This window comes from Thalia democratica, chromosome 5 (assembly GCF_965202585.1).
Source record: "Thalia democratica chromosome 5, ktThaDemo2.hap1.1, whole genome shotgun sequence".
NCBI classification, from domain to species: domain Eukaryota; kingdom Metazoa; phylum Chordata; class Thaliacea; order Salpida; family Salpidae; genus Thalia; species Thalia democratica.
The window spans coordinates 28,417,259-28,433,859 of NC_139169.1; positions in this window are offsets into that span (position 1 = coordinate 28,417,259).

A 16,601-nucleotide genomic window follows, 5' to 3' on the forward strand; every position below is an offset into this window, starting at 1 on the left:
AATTTTTCATGTTATTCTTAATTTTTAATATTAAAACCTATTTTTTGCTATGTTTTCGGATAATGTTATAGATTAGGAAAAAAACTTTAAAAACTGATTAAAACAAAATTCAACTTTGCTGCTCAGTATTTACACATTTTGCAGTTTTAATTACAACTTTTTAAAGCTACCACTAATACTAATAGTAGTTATTGTTATTTGTTTCTTTTCTTCAAAATATTTCGTAATGGAAAACTTACTTTTTGTATTACAAATTAACTTAACTGATTAGTGTATGACATTACTTCAGGGTTTTCAAAATTTTATTCATATTTTTAAAAGTAAACATTTTTGGTCTATTTTAAGTTTAAAATTAAATTTAATGTAAAAAATTGTGTTAAATAGTATATCAACATTAAAAAGTACTGTAAAGCTACATTAAACGTGTTTTTAAATTTAAAAAAAATTTGATGAGGACAAAAAATTTTAACCAAGTGATAGAGTTTTTGTGTTGAATCACAATTTTTCCACTTAATATGTAAAAATTGTTTAAAGTTACTTGTTTTTTCTAAGATTTTTTTTTTATTTCTCAATTTTTTGGCAACCATGTTGTATTTACATTTAATAATTGCTCAAGGTTAAAAAAATATTAAATAACAATACACTTTATAAAACAGCACCATTGAAAGTAAAATGATTAAGAAACTACTCATTTTATTTTTGTTTTTACAAATTAAGTGAATATTTATTATTTATGAACAAAACTTTTAAAGGAGAATAATTACTGTCAAACATTGATCAGGGTTCGTGCGCGAAATTTTTTTCATTTAGCCTGAAATTTTTTCAAAGTAAGGAAAATCCTCTTTAGGAGTCATTTTAGGTATTGGGGGGTCTTGATTAGTACTATTGCAGTCTCCGACTTCAATAAGCCTTATCTAAGATCTGCAAAAAGCAACTCATAGCTAAGTTACAACTCAATAAAATAAGACTAAATTGTGAAAAAGGTGATTTACCTCCCTATGCCCTTAACATAACAAATTCAGTGTTTTATAAAAAGTTTTATATTTTCTAATCTATTACTAATGTAAAAATTTATTATATATTACTAAACACAATTGTTGAATTTAATTTAGCACTAAATAAAAACATAATAACCAGAAGATTTATAATAAAACCACGTGCATTGTTGTGTTTTGCAAAAATTTAAAATGAAACACTTACACAAGTACCAAGTAAAAAATGTATATGTATTTTAGTATTTTGACTAATACTTAAAATTGATACATAATTATAAATCCTAAACACTAAATAAATACAATGATTGTTGGTGTCATATCAGATTTAAAAAGGTTACATTTAAATTAAAAAAAAATCTTTAATATTTTGTGCTTGTTAAGAAAAATGAATTGTACCTAAAAATTGTACTCCCACAAAACTTAGTACTTATGTCTTAAAGCTAAGTTTTAGTGTTGTGAATATCTCTAATAACTTTAAATAATCAGTTAAATATATGAATAAACTGTTAAGAGTTTTAATCTAAAAAGTATTTGGTATAAGTCTTTAAATTAGAAATTAAAACAGTTTAACCAACTAAGCTCTGAAAAACATAGCTGATGTATACAAAATTTGTACAAACATCTAAGTTGTTAAACTAAACTTTAATGTTTAAACTGTTTCTTTTTATATAAATTTTCATAATTATGAAATATATAATCTACTCAAAACAAAATAATGAAAATTCTTAAATTTTTTTAGAGACTCAACGAAAGGTTTTAAGTACTTATTTTTACAAAAAACAGACGGATTTTGTCAACTAAATATTTATTTAGAAATTAATTCACATCTCAATTAATCTTGAAAGATTTCTCAATTTTTATAATCAAAAATTTTCAAGCATTTGAACTGAGAAAAAGTGAAATTTTCAAATTTATAAATAAAAAATAATGATTTAGTCTGATGTTTTTCTACTTTTTTCAAAAAAAACTTAATTAGCGTGACTTAGCCTGACGCCCCAAGAACCCTGATTTATAATCATCAATTACCATGAAAATTTTTAATGTATCAATAGAAGTGGGAAAGTAATTTAAAATGTTATAATTCAATCAATCTTTTATTTCAGACTGGGGAAAATTACCTTCTTATCAGTTTAAAGTCTAATTAGTCCATAATATATATTATAAGGGTTTACTATCATTTTTAACCTGATCATGTCTAGCTCGATCGTATCCTGGACATGACGTTAAACTGTTCTGGTGTATGACTCGATAACTGAAAGGTTTTTTCGTGCACTAGATCCTTTGACCAAACCTTTTTAGCGTATTTTTTGTCGTTCAATAAACAATATCTAATTTGATTATTTCTAACTAGAAAGCATCTCTTACCTCGGTGGGTTTCAGGTTAGGCAATATTCCATGTTTAAATTGTCTATATAACTTTGATATTAATATATAACTTTACAAGTTTATATTAAAATTATTTCTATATCAGGACCTAGATTTTAAGTATAATTTACAACAGTATAGTATAGTTTTTCTAACGACAAAAAAAACGCTCAAAATGTTAAATCCTAAGACCGTACTATTTGCACGTTAGCTTAAATTTAAATATTGCAACTTATATTCAATAAATAAAAGAAAAATTCAATTTGATAAACTAAAATAGTTTTTAAATTACATATGTTTTATAATGTAGTGCAATTAAATCGTTTTATATAACGCATATTTTATATTTTAGTATTCACTAATATTTAATACTTACACAGTATAACACTTACAAAGAACATAAAGTAAAATTAAAGTCATATTCACAATAAACATCACCATAACAATTACAAAATTTAGTAAAAACTAAACAAAAGTCGTAAATATTGAGTGTAGCAAAATTATTGAATACTTTTGATTATTTGAGTTTATATTTCAGACCACCTTTTTCTGGCTTGAATTTTTTTAATGAAAGGTTAATAACCAAATGACTAAAATTAAAAACAGAGTGTTCGTCGAATTTAATGGCCTTTCTAACCCGATCATTTCTAACCCGATAGTTTCTAACAAAATCAGTAAAATTTTATTGATTTTTATATTACTTTAACTCAGTATTTATTTTAAAAGCAAACTGATCTTAATAAAATAGTTCTATATATATTTTAGTGTACTTTGTCTTAAATAAAACGTAATGTTTGTTAAGTTTGAATATAAATAACTTTTAATAACAATTTTACTTTAACATATTTTAATTAAAAAATGTTTTAATTTTTTTCACGTTATTCTTTTTATCAATCTGCTTAAATCGAACTATAGTTTGAATATTTTTTAATTATGCTTTGTTGAATTCTAACAGTAAGCTGTTATAACTAAACTTAAGTTATATCTTTTTGTCATTTACATAACTAGAATATATTTTCAATGCAAGTAAGTTAAAAAAGTTAAACCTTTACAAGTGTAATATTAAGACACAAATCTCTTCTTCTTACAGTCTATAAGCTATGCTGTAAGTCTAGCGCAAAATTTGTACATTTGTTGACTAATTTGTTACTATTTCAAAGTTAGGACACCTTACTTAGGAGTTTAAACTTTAAGTTTATAAAGTTCCACAAACAGTTTTACAACTTGAAGAGACCTATTTGGGTAATGGAACTTAAACAAAAATTAAGCGAACTTGAGTACTTTTGTTTTATTAAAAAAAAAAAAACTTATATTTTAGTTATAATCACTTCAACAGGCTTGTTTATTGTTATGACAGTCTGAGAAATATCAAATCTCATCTAGTTAATCTATTTTTAAATCTTAATTTAAGTTTATTTAATAACTAAAACTTTTTTATTCAAGTTAAATTATAAAATAAGCTGACATATTAATATTTTTTAAAGTAAAATTTTCTTATAAAAAAAAATTTTACGCGCTTTTTTTCGTAATTATATTTAATCAAACTAAAAGTTTTATTTTTATTTTCATTATAAAAAACTCTTTTTATTTTTCTAGGTTTACTTCTTTCTAGTAAAGTAAACTAAAAAATATCTATATATATAAATAGGTCTCAATTTATTTTTACTTAAAACAAAAAAAGTAAAACAAATGATAATATTTTTTATATGTTATATAAACTTAAATAAAGTTTTCAAAGGAGTTTAATTAGACGAGTTTTGATTATCCTTGGACTGGTTATATTAATAGACAAGTCTGTTTAAGTGTTATTGATTTTTTTTTTACTTTACGTCTTGGTAAAAATAGATTAACAAAATAAAAGCTAGACGGTCAATCGACATAATTACTTTTGCGGTTTGGTAGAAAACATTTTTTTAGGTTTTGTTTGAAAGCTTACTTGCTAAACATTTTCCATATTTCTATTAAAAAATCGCCACACGATCATTTGAACACTACATGTTACAATAAAACATCAAACCTTTAATTAGTATTCAGAACTCTTTTTCTTAAATTTTGGCAACCCTGTTGCATTGTATAAAACTTATTTACAATACTATATAAGTTAATGTGTTTAGTTATACAATTTATATATTTAATATATTAAGTAGTTGATGTATAAACCGATAATTTATATTAGTATTTGTTAATTTAATTTTACTTGATTTTTTTTCCAATATCTCATCATCAATATAGTGGTTTCGCATAGAGTTGATTGTTTGATAGAGTAAGTTTTGTATATTTTTAAAAACAAATTAGATATATGATAAACTAAATAATGTTAACAGATAAACGCTACTAAGTTTATATTTTGTTTCATATACATGATTATTTCAACAGACCAAATAGATGAAAATTTGAAGAAAGCCTTGCAGAACGAACTTACTGAGATGGCACCAGGATTGTTTGTGCAATCCGTCAGGGTTACCAAACCTAAAATACTTGAAAGAATCAGGAAAAACTACGAACTCATGTTAGTTTCAATTTTTTACTTGTGTATTTGATTATATATATTGTTTGTTTTGCGTTACTTATGTTTAAGAATTTAGCTGTTTTTATTTAATGTAAGAAAATTATCATGTTGTTACTTGGTTTTTAAATTATTCTTAAATGTAAGTAAATAAATGTTAGTCTTTATAGTTGTTTATATATAAAATGGCCATAAGTACTCGTTTTAATACTCAAAGAATTATAGAATTTATTTTGAATAAAGTTCCAGTAACATACTTTTTAAGACTTTAAGGACTTTCTTTTTTAAGCTATTGACTTTTTCACTAATAAATATATTGTCATGAAAAAAATAATTTGTGTTTTAACCAACTTATTTTTTATGAAGTTGCTTAGAAAACTATATTTAAATAAACTTTAATTGGAGTTCACCTTTTTTTATTTTAACATTTTATAAGAAGAGATAGAAAAGAAAACTACTCTAGATAAAATTGTTATAAAAAACTTACATTTCAATATAGTACAGGTAATGCTAAACAGTACATCAGTTCCCTATTTTAATCAGCTGTGCGCATAAAACTTCATAAGAAAAAAATTGCTCACACCATATAACTTTGTAAATACTTTAATTGTAGAGAATTTTTTTATAGTGATGAATTAGTTGTAATTGTTACCACCCATTATATAAAAAAAATTAAAAAATTAAAAAATTAAAAATAGAGTTTTATAGAACATACTTCTAAAAAAATATAGCAACAAAAAGTTTTGGTGTACATTAAATTAAATTTAGTAATACGCTCTATGCACAGGTTATAAATTTATAAAAAAAATAGGAAGTGTACGAACTGTTGTTTATTAGTTTTTCTAATATATCATTGATAGTTCAAATACTATATCTATAGAAGATAGTTTTGAAAAAAAAGTCAACTTTTACTTATAATATGTACTTAATATTATTTAAAATTTAAAATTTCTATTGTTTGTCGAACAAATAATAACAGTAAGTTTTTTTTAGTTTTAATTATTTTTTTTAACATCTCACCATAAATATAGTGGTTTCGTAAAAAGTTGACCGTTTGAGAGAGTAAGTTTATATATCTTTCTAAAAACAAATTAGATCTATGAAAATCACAATAAAGCTTAACAGATAAACGCTACTAAGTTAAAAATTATTTCATATACTTGTTATTAATAATAGACCAAATAGATGAAAATTTGAAAAAAGCCTTGCAGAACGAACTTACTGAGATGGCACATGTTAGTTTTATATCACATACTTAATAATATTTTGTTTGTTTCGTGATAGTTATTAAACGAAGTAGCGTGTTTGTGTTTTTGCATTGTTTTAATGTTGCTCCTAAATGTAAGAAAATATCTGTTAATTTTACAAACTGTATATATATAAACTAATTTTAAGTACTCGTTTTGATACTGAAAAAGTATGAACTTAGAGCTTTAAAACTTATACATAATAAAGGTCTTTAATGTGATCCGAAAAAATTGTGTTTTCTGGTACCAAGCTTTCTTTAAGAGATTTAAAAATACTTTACTAATAGCTCAAGTTAAATATATCTTTACAAAACTATCTCGAAGAAAAAATAACGATTGTTAATTTTTATATTAGTAGTTGTTTTTATTTATAAAAAAATAAACATAAAAAATAGTATTTATTTTATCTAAAATTATTTTTAATAACATTTACTAAGCTAACTATCCCACATTTGTTAGTGCGCTGTTGAAAAGGTTTGAAAATAATTATTTTATCAGGGAAGGTGAAAGAACACAGCTTCTTATATTGGAATAAACATAAAAAGTTATGGAAAAGAAGCAGAAACTGAAAGAAAAAAAGCAATTATTGGTGAGTTGTTTGTAAATTATTAAAACTACTTAACTGTTACATTTATTCAAGTAGAAGGTTTAAAAATGATAGTAAGCCACCAAGTTTAGAACGAATTAAAAGTATCAGCGTGAAATTATTTGTATATTTAAATATTGTTCAAAAATTCCATATCGACATACTAAAATTATGATATTCCAATAAGTTCGTTTTTTATCTTGCAACGTATACAGTGTGCAACTTAAACTGTCTGTTTTTCATTTGAGTTTCAAGTAGTTTAGTTCTAAGTTAAAATATCAAAAATTTCATATTCAAGATTTAAAATGATGTTATTTGTAGTAGTTAAAATCGCACCTCATATATACTTATTATGTTGCTAAAGTTAAACACAATACTCAATTTTTTTTAACGAAATTAAAGTTTGATATGCGCATACTGAGTTATACTGTTATTGGAGTCTTTTAAGTTTTAAATGTATGTTATAAATATACTTTTTATAAAAATTTATTATACATTTATTAACAAATATTTATAAATTTATATAAATTAAAGCTTTAAATACAAGGTTTCATACTTAAATAAGTATTTAAAACAAGATAATTTAAAAAGTAAGCCCAAGCTAATACTAGTAGCAAACGTAAATTTAAAAGTACTTAGCTGTCTGATAAACTTATAGCATTAATTTGTTACACAGGATATTTTATATTATAGATGATGTGTTCATAAGCTCAAATTTATCAAAAGTCCAATCTTCACTTAGCAATTAGTGTTGTATCATGATTAAAACGGATATATTTAATTAAGTATTTGTTGCTTAGGCTAATATACCTATTAAGTTTTGTATTATTTGTTTTTTTTTTTGTAAATTAAAATTATACTTTTTTTAAACAGTTAATTATAAGTCACTTTTTACTATAAACTTATGTTTTTTTAGTTCATACATTTTCAGGTAAAATATAACGTTTTATGTGCTAATATTTTACTACTAGTCTTTAAAATTAGACCAGCTTATCAGAAGATTTTTTAGACAAAAGTATATACGAATATGCGTTAAACAACTGAAAACAGTTTAATTATTTTTACTAAATTATTTAAATTTAGTTTTATCTAACTAATGTTTATGGATTTGTTTTAGCAATTGAGTACAGTTTTGTGCATACTATTTTCTAAAAGTTTTTATTAAAAAACTAGAAAACAGTTTTGTCTGCATATAAAAAAAGCTATATTTCAATGTTTGGGTTAGATACATATATTATTTACATTAATTGAGTACACTTATTTGTTTTGTTCTGCTAAACAAATGCTTAAACCTTTCATGTGAAAATAATGAATTAATGAATTTTAACTTAATTTTATTTTACGTTTTTCAAAACTATTGTATTAATGTTGACTTAGATTGTTTAAAGTAGTGTAATATTGACAAACAAAATTTAATTAATTTCATAGGCAGAAAAAATAGCGATGGTATCAAAAATTTAATTTGATCAGAAAATTGCTGAAAAAGAAACAGAAAGGCGAACTTCGGAGATTGAAGGTAAAATATATAATTTAATAAATTTTATTTTTTGTTTGGATGTTACAATTTTATAAATATAAAAGAAGCAAGACTGTACAGTTTGATTTAATTATCTAATGGTTTTCGAGAGTTTTAATTAAATAGAAAAATTAGTTTTTTTAATTTCAACAAGTTAAGTTATGTAAAGAAAACACTTCACAAATAAAATTAATAGTTATAAATTTTATTTAATATATATTACGATATTTGTTGTACTTTTTACCTAATTTTAAAAAATGAAGATAATTTAGTATAACAGATCTTATTTGTTACAAGTAACTTAATAAAACAAAATTATACGTTGTAAATATTAAAATATCAAAGTTTTAAAAATTATTTTAGTTTAAAAGTTTCAACTAGAGCATTTATAATTAGGTTGTATAAAAGTCTCATTGAAAATTAAATTTTAAAGCGCTGAACAGTTGCTGTGATTAAATGAGTTATTGAAATGAATGTTTTTGTTTTTACATATTTAATTTGGTCAGTCTGTTTATTATGAGTTAGCAAATACAGTATGTATTTATTATAGCCATAGGTTAAAATATTATTGTAATATATATAAATAAGTATATGTATGTTATAATGAATTATTATATTTGTTATAGTTGTGTTATAATCATTTTATTTGTATTTAGAAGTTATTGTTCATATTTACTTATTGTAAATATAAGAAGTCACTTTAATTGATACATACACTGATCATAAACAAACACAAATTTAAATAAATAAGAGATTGATTCAAACAAAAAAAAAAGTAACTCAATAACATATAAATTGAAGAGTCTAACATGGCAGAATAAAGTAAAAACTCAATAATTAACACAAAAGATCCTGTCAATTAAAACAAAAAAATCAAAAATATTTGAATAATTAAACTCTAAATTCACAAATTACAAACAGTGGTGGAGTGATGATATATTTTGACCAAATAGATGTGGTGAACATCTTTTCAAAAGATGCAGTGTTCGACATTGTGAAGAATTACACTGCTGATTACGACCGCGCATTGATATTTAACAAGGTGCACCACGAGTTAAATCAGTTCTGTTCCGCGCATTCATTACAGGATGTTTACATCAGCAAGTTTGGTTTGTTGCTCGTTTAATGTATTCTGTTTGTTTTTTGTTTGTTGAATATATTTTATATTATTACTAAATATTAAGATTTAAAAAACATTTAACATGTATAGTGTACATCAGCATGTATTCGGTTTGTGTATTTTCTTTTACATCATTATTGTAAATACTAAGAGGTTTAAAGTTTGCACTAAAATAATGTACACATTAATTTTTTTTATTCCTTTCAAAATGTGTTGATCAGGAAAAGAATTCGTACTTGTAAATTTTATTACATGTGTGTTTGGTTTATTGTTTAAAAAAGTCAATACATTTGTTACAAAACAGTCACTACTTTAAACTTGTTTTAAAGTTGGTTGTTTATACACTAATTTCTTCTAAGAGAAACTGATTATTCTTATGGTTCTTAAAAAAGTCTTTGTATAATTTTTGTTGTTTATTTGTTGAAAAATTGCCAGATTTCTATTAGAAAATTGCCACACAGATAATTGAGCATGATATGTTACAATAAAACAACCTTCAATTATTATTCAGAACTCATTTTTGTTAAGATTTTGCAATCGTGTTTCATTGTATAGAATTTAATTACAATACTATATAAGTTAATGTGTTTTATTAATTCAAACTTATTAATTCAAAAATTGCAAGTTTAGATTGAAATCAGTTAACTGCGACACAGACAAGGTGTAGGTAAGCAAGAATAATAAAAACGAAAATGCTTCAAAAGTTAGGTTTAGGTCTTAGAAAGTACGAAAAGTTCCTCTTAGATACAAAGAAAAGACCTCTCTTTGATAAAGTCCTAGTCGTTAAGTTAAAATTTAAACTAAACTTAATTTAACTTGCTATTTTTATTTAGGTTTTTAAAGTCTTAAGTGCAAAATTGATGCATGTCAATGTTTCTTATTGCCACCAACTTTTCTTATACAATTTCTTTGTATTTTTATTTAATTTATAAAACTTAATTTTTTATTTTTAACTCATATATTTAGTAAAAAAAAAAAAAGTATGTAAAATTGAAAATTTGCTGTTTTTTGAGGTTTTACAGTGGAGACCTATAGCTATAAAGTATTGTTTTCAAACCTTACTATGTAACCTCGTTTATACTTTTATTTTAGTTTATACTTTTATCGTTATTAAAATTTGTTTTAAAGGAATTACTTTTCCCGCTACTTATTTATGTATGTAGTAAAAAAAAAATTTTAAATAAAGTTGAAATCATATTACAAAAAAATATTAGGCTATATTATTTATAAATTATTTTTTTTTTGCCTATTTTAAACGAAATCAAACTTAAATGTTTTTAAAGTATTAAAAAAAAATTTTTTATGGTTGTTTTATATAAGAAACATACAGTATTGGTATACAACAGAGTCTGGGAAGTAGCCTTTAACTTGATATTAAGTTGGGTCAAAAATGTAAAAAAAATATTTTATATTTTTTATAACTAAACAAATGTAATTATAACTTTAAAATTATCAATGGTAAAATATAACATAAAAAAGGTGTATTTGTTATTGTATAAAAAATCAGTTTGTATATTTACCAAAAACATTTTAATATTTGCTGTTTTTTGATGTTACAAGGGTAAAATTGTCCTTTTAGTGCACTTATGTTGTCAACACTGCGCAATGTTCGCCATTAGCCTGGAAATTGCTTATGCACATTTTATTGTAATATTATTTAGTAGTTTTTAAGATATACATTAATAACTTTTAACATTTTTTTAGAAGTCTATTTATTTATATCTAATTTGAAGTAAAATTTAAAATATGTTGTCCAAAAATGTTAAAATTAAAATCAGGTAAAACCATATTGTTTGATTTTTATATTTTGTGCTAGGAAGGACGTTAAAAGGTATCTGTGGTGTGTGACTCGATAACTAAAAGGTTCTTCGTGCACCAGGTCCTCGTACTAAACTTTTTGCTATAAATATAAAGCTACTGAAAAAAAGTTAACACAAATTATTTTAAACCAAACAGAATTTGTGCTAGCCTGGGCCAAAACGTAAAAGTACATTATAAAAACTATTTTACCAAATTCAAAATATTTTATCTGTGTAACAGAAAATACAGTAATAATAAATTAAGCAAACAACCCCATGTAAGTGTAGTTGATACTTGAAAGTATAAAGTTTACACCTCAAGTTATTTTTACCTTAATAATTTTGTAGGAGTAGAAGATGAAATATGTTGAATACATATTTCAGTATTTGTGTTTAAATGTAGGCTTGTGTGTTAAAATTGTAATATTTTTTATGTTTTTTTTTTCAGACTTTTTTTTCTCAATAAATTTTTAACCCAAGATAAATGTTATAAATATAATCTTTCAGCTTGATTTTTTTTTTCAAACTTTTTGGGTCAATTATAATTTTTCTAAAAAAATAAACTTTGCAGCAGGTTGACATATTTTTAGGTTACTCAGGATAAGTATTTTTACTGTAAATCTCAGTCTGACTTAAATAGTTTTGGTGTTTCTTAAATGTAATGTTTTTTAAGGGTTTTTAATCCCGTATTTTTACCATTTTTTTTTATATTAATTAGGTGTTTTCAGATTGTAAATATCAATAATACTTTTCTACCTTTAAAAAAAAATAAAAAAATAAAAATAGTAGTTCCTTTTCACAATTTTTATTATTATAATTAATTTTTAAAATTTATTTTAATCTTAGAAATAAAATGGATATAAGACTAAATTTTTTTAACTAAGGCTGGCTTTTTGTCCCTAAGAGTGACCTGACATTTGCTCTCATTTACAAGCTTTAAAAATAAACTTTGACTGAGTTTCCATAGATTATATAAACTTCAATTGAATTTTAAGCTTTAGATAGTTCTGTCAAAAATTTACAATATAAATGTATAAACCACGTTTTTCTATTGTCAACTTTCAGTAGAAGTTTTTTTTCTGTTTTATATGTTGTACATCACTGAATTTTAATCTAGCACTGCACAATAAAGAAAATTACTTAAGTCATCATACAACTTAACAAAAGCAGTGTTGTCAACTAGCCTGGAAAAGTCTGGAAATTGAGAAATTTTGGAAAAAAAAACTGGAAAAATCAGGAATTTTGAAATAAAATCACTATGAAAACCTGGAATTTTTAATAATTAACATAGTACAATAGTAAAATTTTGATTTGACTCAAAAAAATCTATCATATAACAATTTTTTCATCATCAAACTTTATTTTTATTAAAAAAACACACTTAAAGTAGCTTTACAGTATCTTTTCAATGTTTTTATACTATTTAACACAGTTTCTTACCTTAAACTTAACTTAAAACTAATAATAGACCCAAAAGTGTGTACTTTTAAAAGCCTGGAGTAAATTTTGAAAACCTGAAGTAAATTTCCAAAAGCATTTAAAACCCTGTAAAAGTTCTTTTTTTACTGTTTATTAAGCTAGAAACTTAAAATGTGTAAAGAAATACGTTTTAAAACAATTTAAAAGCTTTCCAGCCTTAGAATATTAAAGTAGTGAAAAATTAAATGTTTTTATATAATATAACTAATTTTACTAAAGAAATGCTTTTTTTTCCTTACTTTAGTTTGGATACTATGAGGAGTGTTCCTAAAGCAATTACAGAGTCCAAATCCAGTCAAGTTACTTATGAGGTCATCTAGAGCAGACAGTCCCATAATTATTGAAGGTCTCTTTGAAGAGAAAAGATTATACAGGTCTGTGTAAGCGCTAAGAAATAGTTAGCTTAAAAATTATTGAATTGTGTAACAAGACAACAAATTTATATAAATATTTCAAATTAATACAGATAATATGTTGAAACAATTTATTTAAAACCATTTTTAAAGCAGCTATTATATTCTTTTTTTCCTAAACCGTTGATTAATAGATGAACTAACTTACTATTTGAAATATTGTTACATACAAACTTTTTTGTTAACAAATCCAGTCATTATACTGTTCAATATTAATAAATAATTTGTTTAAATAGAATGTCCTTTTTTAGTTGAAATAAATTGTACAATAATCTTTTTTGTTACAAGGTTAAAAATTAACCAGCTGGTCTATGAGTTTAATTTTTTTATCCTCCAACTTATTTTCAATTGATTTGTTTGTACACCCAAGGCTTGAAAATTTATAGTATATGGCCAGTAAAAGAATCCACAGTTTTATCATCTATTAGATGAAATTTTTGTGCTACTTATTAATTAGCTTTCAAGTTAAGGTAAAAGTTACTAGAAAGTTATAAAAGTTATAGAACTTTTATTACTATAGTTGTTAGAAATAGTTTCATTATAACTTGTTAGTTATCATAATAAATTTTAACTGGTTTTATTTGATGATAAAAAAAAATTTAAAGTAATAAAAAAGTTCAACTATAATAATAAAATCTGTGGGTCTAATCATTGTACTATGGTTTTTAAATGATGCACTAAAATATTAATCATTAAAGAGTTTCCACTTAGTTTCTTTTGATTATAGTTTCAATATAAAAACACTTAATTTTCCTAAAACTCCTAAAATTGAAAAAACAGTCTTGATTTTTCCTCAATTTTACTTTTTATCCTAGTTTTTGTCTAATTTCAAATTTTTTGTTATGGTGGGTAAATTTATAAAATATCAATTTTAAATTACTAAGTCAGTTGTCAAAACTGAGTGATACAGTTTTTGAAATAAGCTTGTTGTTTAAGCTTAGTTTTAAGAAGCTTTGATTTTTTAGATTTCATAACCTACTTAATTTTTCATAACCTACTTAATTTTTCATAACCTATCTTATTGTTTTTTATAAAGTTTGTAAATGATTTGCCTAATTACTTCTTAAATTAATTCTTAAATTTTAGATTAATAGTTTTATTAAAATTAAAAAAAAAATTGACAGAAAAAAGAATATTTTTTTTAAAATCTGCTACTGAACAGTAAAAATTCTAAATTTCAGTTTTTGATAGGTATGATTTAAAAACTCTACTTGATGTGTCTAAAATTTAGTTAATTTTTACCTATAAAATTGTAAGCAAGTTTTGTTTAGTATTTCTTAATTGTAACTGTCAACCAGTAACAATGTATTTCAAATAATTATAAATAATTATGAATAGAACTAAAAAGAGATTCTTATAAGTAAATTAATTTAAAATGAGTTAGAAGTAAGCTTGAAGCATTTAAAGTTAAGCAGTTATGTTATTTACAATTTAATTTAATTACAGTTTGTTGTTAGTGTGTTTGTATTGTGTAAGGTAATGATTTGACTAATAAATTAAAATTCGAATGTGCTGTATAAGCGTCCCTAGTAACTTAATTAAATGAATCACTTAAACTACTAAAAGCAATTGTTGCATTCAAAAAGTGTATATTCAGCATTAAAAGGTTGTAGTAGTATGTCTTATAATTTTTTTTTGTGATTAAGTAATAAAGTCTTTACAAAGTATTGTATTTTTTAGCATGCTATATCTCAAAAGCTTCTAAAATCTGTAAAAAGCATCTTGTAGCTTAGTTAAAACTCTATAAAATAAGATCAAATTGTGAAAAATGTGATTTATTTCCTCTATAACCTTAATAGTATAGTTGCCTATGTTCTTTTATTGATAAAGCAGTTGTCTGTATTTCATTCTAAATTTATAACTCTTTCATTATTTTTTTATTGTACCTAAGTAAAAATGACAGATGACATTGATTTTAAAAGCAAGGGCAACTTGATAGTTTAAAATTTGTAGTTTTATTTTGTTCTTAAAAAAATAACTTTAGTTTAAAAAATGCCAAACATATTAAAAACTGATTTAAATAAAGCTAAATCTCATTAGCCTTTTTATTACAAATCAAATTTTGGGGGCAATTTCCAATGCTAAGAATGAGAGTTTTTAAGTCTTAGAGTTTATTTATTTTAACAGTTAGTTTTGAACTGGTGTTAAAGAAATAAACTCACCAAAACGTGTTTTTTTTTTGTCCAGGAATTTTCTAATTTGTAATGTTAAAGAGATAATAATTAAACTAGTCAAATTACCAAGTTATTAAAAATAATAAGTTTGTTTAAAGAATATGCACTAACTGAATATGAATAGTTTTAATTTCATTTGACAAAGTAGTTAAAATTTAAATAAGCTAGCTTAAATAATATATGTTTACAAGCTTAATAAAAATGTCATACTTAAAAAAATTTTAGTTGACCATTTTTGAAACAAAACAGCAAAGCCATGTAGTATTTTCCCTTAAAAATAATTTAGTTAATAAATATTTGTGACATAAAAGTAAGTAATAAGTATTTTTCAGCTACCTGGTAAAAAATATCTTGTATAAATTCACCACTTAATTTTTAACTACTTAATGAATAATAGTAAATCTTGTGACCTATAAAAAAAGCAAATTTCTTTCCACAAACAAATAATGTTGTATATATTTTTTTATTCTTCTCCAGTTTTAAATAATGTTTAAAACAATTAAAAAAAGGCTCCTTTTAAAATTTTAAATTATGTATATAAAATGTATATTTAGGTTTACCACTTTTGAAAGTGAAATAAAAACAACTTATCTAGCATTTATACATGGTGCAAAAAATTTGAAAAAAGGTTCTTGAAAAACTTTTTAGTTTTAACAACTGTGTGTAAAACCAGGGTTACCACTCCTAAAAGTAAATAAAGCTTCAATAAATTTATATAACACTTGAAATGGTTTTGTTTTAAGAAAGCCACAATTGTAATTTATAAAATTTTATAGAAGCTCAGCTACAAGCAAAGCAAAATTTTTAGGCCTTCCATTTAGATTTTCTTACTAATTTGACAAAAAATTCTATTTTTGATAAAAACTTTAGCCATCTGTTTTTATTTTTTTTTTGTGGTAGTGTTAAATTTTAAATCAATAAATTGGTTGAAATTTCAAACCAAACTAAAAATGATATTTTTAAACAGAACTAAAGTGGAAATTGTGTATAAATGTGGACGGCTGGTCAAGGATTTGTCTCTCAGATCAGGACAAGTTTGGAGTTAGTTTTACACTTTAAATTGTCAAAAACATCCAGGTTTGGTTGTATATATTTTTAAGCTTTAAATGCTTGTATTGTATTTGAATTTACTTATACATTTACTTATATAAAACAATTATTTAAGTGTTTTTATTTATTATGTTAATCATAGCTTTTAAAATAAGATATTATTTAATGTTGAATTATATAGAACAATATTTAGCTATAGTTCCCAAAATTTTATGAACAAATTAAGCATCAAATTTTAAGTTTAAAATAAGAGTTTGGACAAAGTTCTCCATTTTTTTCTTTAATTCTGACAACCTTGCTGTTAACCATATATACATTGTTTTTAATCATCTACACTTATAATTGTTTATT